Below are 13,671 nucleotides of genomic sequence, written 5' to 3'. Positions count from 1 at the left end.
TGACTTCACTTTAAATGGATTTAATTATCTACTAAAATAGCATATTTTTAATTAGTTTATCCTTCAAAATTTTAAAAACAGTTTCTTAATTTCTTTGTAAGTTTTAGTTTTAAACGATGTGTAAGATATCCAATATTTTTATAATACTGTTGTGGAATAAAAAATAGGGTGCGTTAGTAATTAATATTAGGGTTTGTAAGTTTCGAGTTTTAATGGTTGTTCTCGCGTTTGGGATTATTGATCCTCGCAAGACGCCTACGTATCTCTGTGTGGTAGAGAATCAAGCCAAAAATGTAGTTCTAGGTTGAGGGGTAGAGCCCTTTATATAGAGACGAGTCTATGGTTAGAGTGGTGTTGGAGACTTAGTGGACAAGTCTCCCACTTAGATGGTAACTAGGAGTCTTATATGGCAAGGAATTCTAGAACCTTCTTTTTAGGACTTTTGAGTCTGTAATTACAGATTTTTTTATTGTAGATGATTCAATCAATATGGTACCTGGAAGTCCGCGAAGTATTATCACTATATGATATGGTTTAGAAGCTCGATGCGGCTGTTTAAAAATTTGTGAAACATTAATAGCCTTGGGCTTATCTATTGCAATAGATCTCATCGGAAAAGTATGGTAGTCTACTGAGTAATTTTTTAAGGGTGTTTGGCGGCCTTCAATATCATGACAAGTGAAACGAATTGTATTGTGTTGCTTCAGGCATTAAGATGTCATAAGAACTTTAAAAAAAATCATATAAACATTCAATAAAAGACAAATGTTCCTGTTACGACCAGATTTCTAATGAGGGAAGAACGTCCTTCGATCGTGTAGAGTGTCCTTCGATCGTGTAGAGCGTCCTTCGGTCGGACCTGCAAGGAGAAGAATGTGAGGGTTTGTCCCCCCGATTCACCTGCGGGGTGAGAATCAATAATCGGCCTTTCATGAGTAAGATGGAACGTACAAGAGCTATCATTCCACCAAAATTGTATATGACATTGTAGTTAAAATTGTGTATAGATTGGTGTATTTATCCAAACCTCGAATATAAATGCTTTGGCCATTACATTTAGGATTAAGATCAATGTTGAAGGGGGTTACTTTTCTTTGATTTACTAGTCCAACGGTTGGCCCATGGCTGTCTCATGGGCCTTCAACTATTGGGCCTGGTCAAAGGGGCCACTATCACTAACATGTTTATGTCTATTGGTCGGACTAGTGTGTGGGCGATAGACAATGTGTGTGGCCCATTTCTGGGTATAAACCCTAAGGCCATTCGTTGTGGTATGACGCTCAGCCGCAGAGATCGAAGATAAACGGAAGCTGGGAGAGGACCTAGAACTGACCGAAGAGAGGTGTTTCCATTCGGCTTTGATATGCTAGCTCGTGGCCTCGACTGGAATCACAAGCTCCTTCTGGACGTTCTGGACGAAGGAATGGAAGATCCCGTCGGTCGTACTATAGAATAATTCGGGCGAGGATGAAGACCATTATGATAATTGATTTTTATTTTATCAATCTCCTCCCTTCGAGCTTGCAACTTCTGCCTTCGGGCTGTTTTTGTTATGCGGTGCTTTTCACATATTTGGATGTTTCTTTACCTTGGTGCATAATTTATTTCTCTTTTGCATTGGCTCTTCGGCTTCTTTTTACCTTAGCAATTTTACAAAATTTTAATATATCGCGTCTTCGGCTTTCGTTTCGCCTCAACAGTGGTGTATTCGTCCTTTGCCTTAGTATAATTGCAACTTCGTTTTTTTTTCTTGACAATTTTTAATTTTCATCGCATCTTCGGCTTTTATTTTGCCTCAACAATGGTTCAATTTTCATCACATCTTCGACTTTTATTTTTCCTCAATAATGGTTCAATTGTCATCGCATCTTCGGCTTTTATTTCGCCTCAACAATGGTTCAATTTTCATTGCATCTTCAGCTTTTATTTCGCCTTAATAATTTATAAGTTTTTAGCATCCATCTTCGCTCCAAGTGTTTGAAGGACTAGGGCCATTATTCGGAAATAAAGTTAGCTTTGTTTTCCCCTTTTCTGAAAGATGGGTCTTGTTTTTTAAACAGTTGTTGTAAATTCCATGGTAAGTATAGGCGATACAGAGACGAAGGTCCTATTATTTTCGGGTAGCCCCTAAATAGGTGTTTCGTCCGGTTTCTAAATCTTAGAAAGGAGTGGGGGAACAGATGAACTATCTTATTCGGTAGCCCCTAGATAGGTGTTCGTTCGCCCCCCCCCCCTTTTAGAGATAATATCTTGTGTAATGTTCCCTTCAAATGAAGGAATATTGTGAGGACGAAGGACTTATCTTCTTAAGGTGGCCCCTGGATAAGTGTTTCATGCGTAAGATAAAATTTTAAAGAGGGGCGAACGAAGGATCTATCATCTTCGAGTGGCCCCTAGATAGGTTTTCGTTCCCCCTAGCTAGTGTAAAAAGCATGTTTATCTCTAGATAATATAGATTTAATATAAAGCGACTCTATTTATGCCTTAGCATATTTCGAGGAAATTTGATGTTGTTTCGAATATTTTCGTGCCTTGATAAACTTTTCTTCCTCTACGCTGCTTCGGCTATTTTGGTGCCTTACCGTAATTTAGGAAATTTTATATGTGTGTTCGGCCTAGCCTTTAAAATTGTCATTTTTTTCCCCGAGTTTTTAAGGGATGGAATAGTTCAGAGTTGATTCGGAACTCCGATTTTTAACCCGACATAATTTATTCTTATGCTCCTTCGGTCTACATTCCATATTTTATGTTTCTTCGGTTTAACATTTACCTTAGCATAATTTATTCGATTGACGCATCTTCGGTATGTGTATTAACCTTGGTATAAATTGTTTATTTTACTCAGTTTTGATATTTAATCTAGAGTAACTTTTAATTCACGCGTCTTCGGTATTTAACCTAGCGTGATTTGTTTTATATATGCGTCTTCGATACGTAATAGTTACCTTAGCATAGTTTATTTGGTTTGTGCCTCTTCAGCTCTATATATATTTTTTGCCGTTCCGGAACCGCCTCCTTGGCCCCTAAATGTTTAAGGGACTGAGCTGTTCGCCTTCGGGATTTATATCGAGTCAATTTTTTCTCGAATTTCGAATACAACAGGTCGGTGTCTTATAGACTTATTTTCTTTCGGGGTATTTGACAATTGTTTATCTTCTTCGGGATATCGCCCTAGATAAATATTTCATTCATTTCTTTTAGCCTTTTTACGAAGTAAGATGCTTCGTTCAACTTTAAAAATATGCATCTTCGGTGTTACCTCAACATAGTCACAGTTTATAGCTTATAGCGCAGTAAAATGCTTCTTTTGGCTTCAAAAAATATGCATCTTATGTGTCACCTCAGCACAGTCAGATATTATAACTACCTTCTTTGCCCCAAATTTTTAAGGGCCGGAGTAACCTCTAATTCGCGATTTCAAGTAATTAGGTCGATTTGTTCTACCCAATCCCGAAGGAAAGATAATTAGGGTCTTAAAGACTTATTCCGTTTCGGGGTTAATATTCCCCTTGAATACTTAAGCAAGTTCCTATATTATGTGGGATATACCCTAAATAGGTATTTTGCTAATTTGTTTGTTATATTAATGTGCTAAATTCGAATGAATTTACTTAATTCAAATTAATGCACTTAAACAAAATAACGTACTGCATCCGGAAAAATGTATTTATAGTAATGTACTAAATCCGAGACATGTACCTTTAGTCGGATCGAGGCTAGCTGTCAAGAATTGGTTGCCTTGACCTTGTCAAACTGAGCTATGTAGTCGTTAAACTTTCATTCGGCCCTTGTCTATAGATGCAATGTATTTCCGCAATTCTAGACAACTTGACACCTCCTTACTAAAATAGACGTAACTTTCTGTAGAAAAATCATTTTCACGAACCATTTTTTACATAAAAAAGAAGACTCCAAGATCTTTATAATGTAGCTTGCTGTCCATAAATGCCCAGAAAAAAACAATTTATTCTGCAAAGTTTGACATTTCTGCAGTTTCTCCAGAATCTGGATAGTTTTACACCCTGGCGGTTATAGCTCGCTGTAGAAAATTTTATTTGGCGAACCATTTTTTGCATAAAAAACTAGACTCCGAGATCTCTTTCCAATGGTATATATCTTGTTATCCATAAAATTCCCTAGAAAGCAGTTTTTTACTTTAAGTCAAACCTTGAGTAGTTTCCAAAATTCTGCGATTTTTATTCAACGCCATCATTTTTCTCTTGGTTTTCCAGTATATTTTTCTGCAGATTTTCTAGAGATATTCGGTTCCGTTTTCATCAGGTTCTGTGAACATTTTATGATCATCTTTTTTGGTAATTATCTGCTGGCGTTTCTGCTTGTTTTTCAGCAGAGTTTCTGTTCGTTTTTCGACAGTGTTTCTACTGGTTTTTCAGGAGTGTTTCTGCTGGTTTTTCAGCAGCAATTCTGGTCATTCTTCTGCATATTTTCTGTTGGTTTCAGACTCTTTTTCAGCAGGTTATTTTAATGAACCATTTTTTACAAAAATTACTAGGCTTCAAGATCTTTTAAGCATATGATTCGCTTCCCACGAATGTCTAGAGGAGAGCAATTTATTCTTCAAAGCTAAGAATTCTTTGTATCGTGCTTCTTCTTAGACTCTTTAGATAAAGATGCCATCCTTTGTAGTTTGCTTATTATGCCATCATAAGATCCAGATTTTTTTTGGTGTCCTTAAGATTACTAGTTTGTAAAGGAAACCAAAAAATATAATTTACTTGAGCCTCACTATTATATCAATTTCATTACTTTCTCGAAAAATAAGTACAAGAAGTATTTTAGAGACAAAGAGAACGATAGCTTAGCTGTGTTTTTAGATCATGGCTCCGGCTATTGTACACATCAAGAAATATTTTGCTTTGCGTATTAACTTTGCAGCACTTCTTATTCGTGGTATTGAACAGTTCAGCGATAGCATAACTGGTTTGCTCTCTATATGTCAATTAGTATGGTTATCACACGTAATAGCAAGATCCTAGAGTCTTTGTACATGTGCTTAACTTCAAGATTGTATATCATCCAGCTTGGCTACCTGGTCGCACTATGAAAATTGTCAAATAATCCAAAAGTGGCTCACAATTCTCCTCCCACAAAGTTGCAGGATATTGGCCAAATTGTGCACGCCATAAACTTTGGTAAAATATTTCATGTATTCTTAGTAAAGGTCCAGGAATAAATATGATTTCATGGGTTATAATTAGTTGAGCATTACATTAGCACATCATCATTAATAAATGCTATCAACTCACGCTCCCTGCGCTTCAATATTTTAAAGGAATCATCGCAAGAAAATATGAATATGCACATGATGAGATAATTACAGCGATTATACTAAAAAATAAACAAATCATTCTAATAGAAGAGTATTGCTTATCTGGTTGTAATTTGTTCATAAAAGTCTTAGGCGCAATGGTTATACGAGGATCAGCCTTTTTAACATCGCTCAATTTCGCCTCTTGGAGTGGAAATCAGTTTCACTTCATTTTTTACACAAGCGTCATGATGCGAGACATGATCATCGTTTGACTCTTGGTTAAGCTTACTTGTACTTCACACAGACGGCACCAATGTTACGACCAAATTTTGATGAGGGTAGAACGTTCTTCGATCTTGTAGAGCGTCCTTCGGTCGGACCTGCAAGGAGAAGAATGCGAGGGTTTGTCCCTCCGATTCACTTCCGGTGTGAGAATCAATAATCGACCTTTCATGAGTAAGATGAAACGTTCAAGAGCTATGATTACACTAAAATTGTATATGCCATTGTAGTTAAAATGGTGTATATGATTGTGTGTATAAATTGGTGTATTTATCCAAACCTCGGATATAAATGCTTCGGCCGTTACGTTTAGGAGGAAGATCAATGTTGAAGGGGGTTACTTTTCTTTGATTTACTAGTCCAACGGTTGGCCCATGGCTGCCTTATGGGACTTCAACTATTGGGCATGATCAAAGGGGCCACTATCACTAACAGTTCCAAATACTACATGAGTACAGGGTATATAACAAGATTTTGTTTACTAAATTATATAGCATAGGTGTGTGCAATCAACAAAACCCATACACACACTTTCTCTCTCTCTCTCTCTCTATGGTCGGAGGGGAGAGGTCTTGGTGTAGTTTCTATTTAACTCCCAAAGCCCCAACATATGTGATATCCCGGATTTTTAGCTATTATTATTATTATTCCTTGAATATGTTTACGTGATTTTCTGATTTAGAAGGAATAAAATTATGGATTTTTTATTCATGTTTGACGTGTTCATTTCATTAAACGGTAATGTGCTAATTGGTAGTTGGTCTTAATCCCTGTTATTATTGTGAAAGTATTTAATTACTTTTATAATTAAAATTTTATCTGAAAGCCGATTGTTTTATCTATATCGATAAAACTGAGTGTGCTTTCAAGTCTTGGGGATCGAGTGGATATTTTACTCGCCTCAATATTTTAATTGTGTATGAAATATTATTTGGAATTTTAACCGTGTTCACTCGGGCATGGGGTGAGGTTTAAAAATATTTAAAAGTAATATTTTTACAGCTATTTTGTTACGTGTTAAATGAATAATAATATGGTTATTATTATTTAAAATGTGTTTGGCCATGATTTAACATGCAGTGGATTTGTATGTGGTCCTGTAAGGACCAGAGTATTTTTCGGATACTCATTACGTGTTTAAAATGCATTTATATAAAATTACCCGCAACCTGGACGCGTGTTAAAGTGTGTTTTTATCGAGGTACTTGTTTTATCTCGTTTTGCGGGCTTTTGCATATATTATATGTATTTTCGGGGTTTACTATTAATTTAGAAAATATTTTGGTTTTATAAAAATTATCAGACCAGGCCCCTATCGGGACGTCAAACCCCACAAAAATCAGACTTTTATTTTTATAAAATCGCGGGACTTTCAAATATATTATATTTTTATAATTTTAAAATACTCATAATTTCTATTGTGTAAAGTTGTTTGTTTATATATTAGTTATGTTATCTTATATTTGGGCCTAGTATACTTCTTTTCGAAGTTATACTAGCGGGTTAAGTTTTGAGTTTGGGAATTTGTTGAAAAGATGTTTTAAAAAAAAGTGAAAATTTTATTTATGGAATTAGGATATCTTGTTTGTAGAACTATAACCAGAAAATAGGGGTGTATGCGGTTCAAATCGGATCAGTTTTGGGGTAAAAGTCGAACCAAACCACGAAAAGCGGTTTTAGAAAATTGTCATCTGCAACCGCATTTGCGGTGGCGGTTAACCGCATCAATTGCGGTTGCGAATTTGCGGTTATTGCGGATCGGTTTGCGGTTCAACCACTTATTTTAAAATAATTAATAATTTGCAAAAAAATAAATTCAGAATATTAATAAACTCAAGTTTATGTTACGCGATAAATTTACATTCAAAAATAAATACAAACTAATGTTCCGTGTGGAGCAAGGATATTAAAAACATACAAAATATGGAGGCGAGAGAAAAGAAAAAAAGAAAAGGATAAAAAAATTACATGTTGATTACATTTTCCATTTCTTTGGTTATATATCTTATAATGATTGTGAATCTTATGAACGAAATCTTAACATTAATCTAAGATTAGTTAATTAATGTGTATACTTATTAATTTATATGATATCAACTACATTTTTGGAAATATATTTTATTATAAATATATGTTGCGATTTGCAGTTGCGATTTTGCGATTCTCAGGAATTTAAAACCGCATCCAAACCGCGAATGAGCGGTTTTAAAATTTAAATCCACAACCAACTCGTATTTCGCGATTATCCGCAAAATGCGGTTCGGTTGCGAGCGGTTAAGCGGTTGGATGCGGCTGAGCGGTTCGTCTGTACACCCCTACCTGAAAAGATCTTGGTATAGTGTGGGGTCACAGATGCTTTATTTCAGTTGCTGGAATTTATTTACTGTTAAACAAGTTATTTTGGATTAAGATTTTATCGTGACGACCAAATCCTCTGACCCCGGATTTTGGGGCGTTACAGCATATATTTAAATATAGCAGTGAATAACCAAAAATGTGAAATGGAAAAAAGAAAAAGAATGACTTTATACATATTTAATTATGATTTTCAATATCAAAATTCCAATGGGGTAAATGAAGCAAACAAGAACTGTTTAAACGTCTAGAGAAAAAAACTAATTCTGTCAATAACAATCAAAAACAAAAAAGAATAGCAATTTTAGATTATATGTAGGAAGCGGAGATGGAAATGGCCCAGTAATTAAGAACTCATGGATCCACAACTAAAACTGCTTTTGACTAGTAATTAATCTATTTGTGCTTATATTTGACTTCACTTCAAATGAATTTAGTTATCTACTCAAATAACATATTTTTAATTAGCTTATTCTTCAAAATTTTAAAAACAGTTTCTTAATTTCTTTGTAAGTTTTAGTTTAAAACGATGTGTAAGATATCCAATATTTTTATAATACTGTTGTGGAATAAAAACTAGGTTACGTTAGTAACTAATGATAGGGTTTGTAAGCTTCTCCCTTTATATAGAGATGAGTCTAGGGATAGACTTGTGTTTGGAGACTTGGTGGACACGTCTCCAACTTATATGGTAATTAGGAGTCCTGTATGGCAAGGAATTCCAGAACCTTCTTTGTAGGACTATGAGTCTATTTTGGACACGTGTCTCTCCTCTTCCAGCCGTATTGGGCCTACTTCGTGAACATCTCATGTTTGTGGACCTTGACGACCTCTGATGGTGGACTTCGACCACTTAGGTTATCTTGAGTCTGCTAAGAGCTTGGACCAAACATGTATGTGTTGGGCTTAGGTGTGACAGCTTCAACCCCGGGGTCAGGAGTTGACGTCACTCAACACAAACACCAGAAATATAAACAACAAGATTATTATTATATGCTAATTCAACCCCGAACCAAGATCCGATCCAGGTTCATATTATTACAACCCATTTATTCAAATTTCTGACATACTCTAGCTTTATTCAGCAACTCATCAGACCGTATGTGGCCTGATATACACTACCTCTGAGGAGCTGGGTCCTGAAGGGGAGGGAACACGGGTTTGTCTAACTGGTCTTCTAGGCATCTACGGCATATATACATAACAGGTTGCAATGGTGAGCATAATCGCTCAGCAGTACCAACATATGAATAACAAGATAAAAACAGTAACGTAAATAATGATATGAACAGAGTTGTAATCATGTGAACCACGTTATATAATGAAAAGCGGAGATAACTGGATATCACTGACTAGCATGCTTTTACAAAACAACGTAGTAGTGTGATGTGTAAGTACTAGAGTCCAATTTTAGCATGTTATTCACATTTATAAAACCACTGTATCAAGTACTTATACCCTTACGGGAATCACAAAGCCAAATCAGATACGTAATGGATATGTGAAGACAGCTGATCAGGCTATCAACACCAGACGGCTCTAAATGCCATCCCATTTAACTGTTCCGGAACTCAGAGACTACCTAGGTCTCTGACCTGCTGGACTAATCGATTATAATTTGCGCGCAACCGAATTAGCCTCTTAAGCCACCTCAATAGGCCTACTTTGGCCCCTATGTATCCCATATCTGATCGTTTTATCCAGTTTTCAAAACACTTGTACCTATCTCATTTCAAACCCATTCATTTTAACAACACACATATAAAAATCTAGTTCGCAAATCATTTCATTCGAGATAAGTACCTTTCGATGTTACTTTTCCCCAAAATAGATTTAAAACAGTGATATATAACTACAGGGGATACGTAACTTAAAACGTTTCTGTTCCATTACGAGATTAAAACATTAGCTATTTATACGTACTGAACCATAAAAAATGGTCAGGGGTACTTGCCTTGCAACGCTTTCGGAAATTCTAAGTAGCTTTTATGCTGACTTCGGTCCTGGTGAGACTTGACTGGGATCTACAAATACAGAATATCCTAATCAGTTATATCGACATGCTTTATATCCTCAAATCCTAATAACCCAATCCGATAACCCAACTCGTATAGCAATTATACACGCAATCACGTAATCTTGTAATCCGAACACAAATAGGGGTAACACGTATAATATAAATAAGTACGTTTTTAAAGTAAATTTTAAAAAAAATTTGGCAGCAACTCTTTTGTTTATAAGCCTACCCATCGATTACAATCGACGCCAACAATCACAATAATCCATAAATTTCGTCACAACACCAATTCCAAAATCACGTATTTATTTACTTATAATTCCAATATACGATTTATTTTCGAAAATATTTTATACAAATCATTTTATTTATTTATAAAAATTAGGACTCAGAACAACGTAATCACCGTCCACCGTCCACCGTCCGCTCGTAACGAGTCATCGCGGTACGGCGGTAAAATTCTCGGGGTACCCGATAATTCAGATTCCAACAAAAAATTTTGCCGATAAATTACTAAAATTTTTCCGCATAAATTCATTTTTATCACGAATATTACTTAATAATTCTCTGCAATAAAAGGAATTAAAAATTAAAATTAAAAATCCGCACAGTCCAAACCAACAGCACATAGACGGCCCAACAAGGGCCAGAATAAAAGCCCAACTAAGAAGCCCAAACTGAGCAACCCAACAAAGTAACACAACAGAGCAGCCAGGTAACCACACGCGGCCACGCGCCGCCACACACACACACAATCACACTAATACGCACATACAAATACACAGAGCACACACATATATACAAGTATATATATATGTGTGTATACCAACTGAACAAAACAAAACCAAGCCAAACCGGAGTACAGTGGCGGCTCACCGGAAAAACAGGTCGGAAAACCGAGGAGAATGGGCGAACAAGAACCCAAGAAGGAGGGAGAAACGAAAGAAACAGAGAAGAAGATCGAGAGAGAGAACCAGAGATTTCGAGAGAGAAAGAAAAAGAAATCAGTCGAAGCCTAGAAGGCGAGACAAAGGAGGGGGTTATATGTTTATTTTCCCAAATAAGGAGCTGCATACATGTATCCTTAATTGTGATACGTGTCGCCCAATTATTTCAGCAATTTCGGGTTCTGTAATCTCGTTTTATACCGGATTTACGAAACAAAGAGCGGTTAAAAACATTTCAAAATAAATTGCAATTAGTTTTAAAATATCAGAAATATCCCGGAGTACATAAAAACATAATTTTCAAAATTTTAAAATAATTTTTAAGGTGCACTTTATACCCGTTTTTTAATAATTAAACAAAATAACGCGCGGATGAAATTAGTCCCAAAAATTTCCAAAATAATTTTAAAATTACCAGAATATTATAAACTTAGTAAAATATGAATTCCATGATTTTTGAAGAATTATGGAATTAAATATGGAATTTATAAATAAACACACTCAAAAAATCATTTAAAGATAAATAATTTGTGAAATATTGATTTCCCAATTTTATAAAATCCTAAAAATAATTATTGAAATTATAAAATTATAAAACAGATGTTAGAGGAAATTCAAATATTTATGGAATTAAAACTGTAATAAAATCACTTTCACAAGCATAACAAAACCACATATCTCGATAATAAATCACAAAAATCCATACCATATATCAATAGATCATAAATAATTAGTAAAAATCAACACACTGCTGCCAAAAATCAATACACACATTTTATTTAATTATTTATTCAATTATTATACTTTGAAATATTGAAAATAAAAAGAAAATACACGAGTCGTTATATCATTTCCCCCTTAAAACGATCCTGCCCCGAGAATCTGACTCCACAAAATAAATGAGGATATTTATCAAGCATGTCTGACTCCAATTCCCAAGTAGACTCTTCTACTAGAGGATTTCTCCACAAGACTTTCACTATAGGGATCGATTTATTCCTAAGGACTCGTTCTTTACGGTCTAATATTTGAATCGGTTGTTCCATATAAGACAAATCTGACTGAAACTCAATGAGTTCATAGTCTATAACCTGATTTGAATCAGGAACATAGGGCTTCAACATAGATACGTGGAACACATTGTGAATGTGCTGCCACTGCGGTGGTAACGCTATCTCGTAGGCAACCTTCCCTACTTTCTTCAAAACTTCAAATGGTTCGATAAATCTGGGGCTAAGTTTTCCTTTCTGACCAAATTGCACTAACCCTTTCCAAGGTGATACCTTTAGTAACACCAGAGCTCCTATCTCGAAGTTCATATCCTTCCTATGCAAATATGCATTCTTTCTCTATCTATCTTGGGTTGCTTCTAACCTTTTCCGAATCAATACTATTGCATCTCTGGTTTGCTAAACCAACTCAGGACCTAATACTTTCTTCTCTCCTACTTCATCCCAATACAACAGTGATCTACACTTGCGTCCATACAAAGCTTCGTAGGGAGGCATTCCAATACTGGCATGGTAGCTGTTGTTGTACGAGAACTCAATCAAAGGTAAGTGTTCATCCCAATTACCATTAAAATCCCAAACACAAATTCTCAACATATCCTCTATGGTCTGAATTGTTCTCTCACTTTGAACGTCTTTCTGAGGTTGATAGGAGGTGCTCATATTCAACTTTGTTCCTAGGCACTCTTGGAATTCGGTCCAAAACCTGGAATTGAATCTTGGGTCTCGATCTGACACTATATACACAGCCACTCCATGTATGGTAACTATCTAATCCAAATATAACTTAACTAGCTTTTCCAAAGAATACCTTTCATTGATCGGAAGAAAATACGCTGACTTGGTCAATCTATCAATGATCACCCAAATAGCATCATGATTTGTTCTCATCTTTGGCAATCCCAATACAAAATCCATGGCAATCTCTTCCCACTTCCATTGGGGAATCTCCAAAGGTTGTATCAATCTACTTGATTGTTGATGCTCCGCTTTTACCGTTTGGCACACGTGACATTTGCTAACCCAATTGGAAATATCCTTCTTCATTCCTGGCCACCAAAAGTTTTTCTTCAAGTCTTGGTACATCTTAGTGCTACTAGGGTGGATAGAAAACCTAGAGTTGTGCGCTTCGTGTAATACTTCATTCTTCAGTTCCGTTACATTAGGAATCCAAATTCTGGATGAAAATCTAAACAAACCTTGGTTATCCTTTTGAGTACATAACTCCTCTCCCGTCAAAGTATCCGACTCTTGTTCCATAACTCCTTCTTGTCACCTTTTGACCTTTTCCATCAACGCCGGCTAGAAGGTAACTTCATATAGCTGCTCCTGACTTTCATTTGGTACTTGAACTTCAATCTCCATCTTTTCTAAGTCTCGTGCTAGTTCGTCCACAATCCGAACCATATTCAATTTCTCTTTTCTACTCTAGGCCTCAGCCACCACATTGGCTTTACCTGGGTGATAATTAATCGAACAATCATACTCCTTAATCAGTTCCAACCACCTTCTCTATCTCATGTTCAAATTCTTCTGCGTGAATATATACTTCAGGCTCTTATGATCCGTATAAATATCACACTTCTCCCCATACAAGTAATGACGCTATAACTTCAGAGCAAACACTATAGCTACCAACTCAAGGTCATGAACTGGATATTTCTGCTCATGAGGCTTCAGTTGTCTGGAGGCATAGGCAATAACTTCGTCATGCTGCATTAATACACATCCCAAACCTTTCAAAGAAGCGTCACTATAAATCACAAAGTTTCCCGTCTCATCTGGAAA

Source organism: Apium graveolens, chromosome 9 (genome assembly GCF_009905375.1).
Source record: "Apium graveolens cultivar Ventura chromosome 9, ASM990537v1, whole genome shotgun sequence".
Lineage (NCBI taxonomy): Eukaryota > Viridiplantae > Streptophyta > Magnoliopsida > Apiales > Apiaceae > Apium > Apium graveolens.
This window is presented reverse-complemented; position numbering follows the sequence as displayed.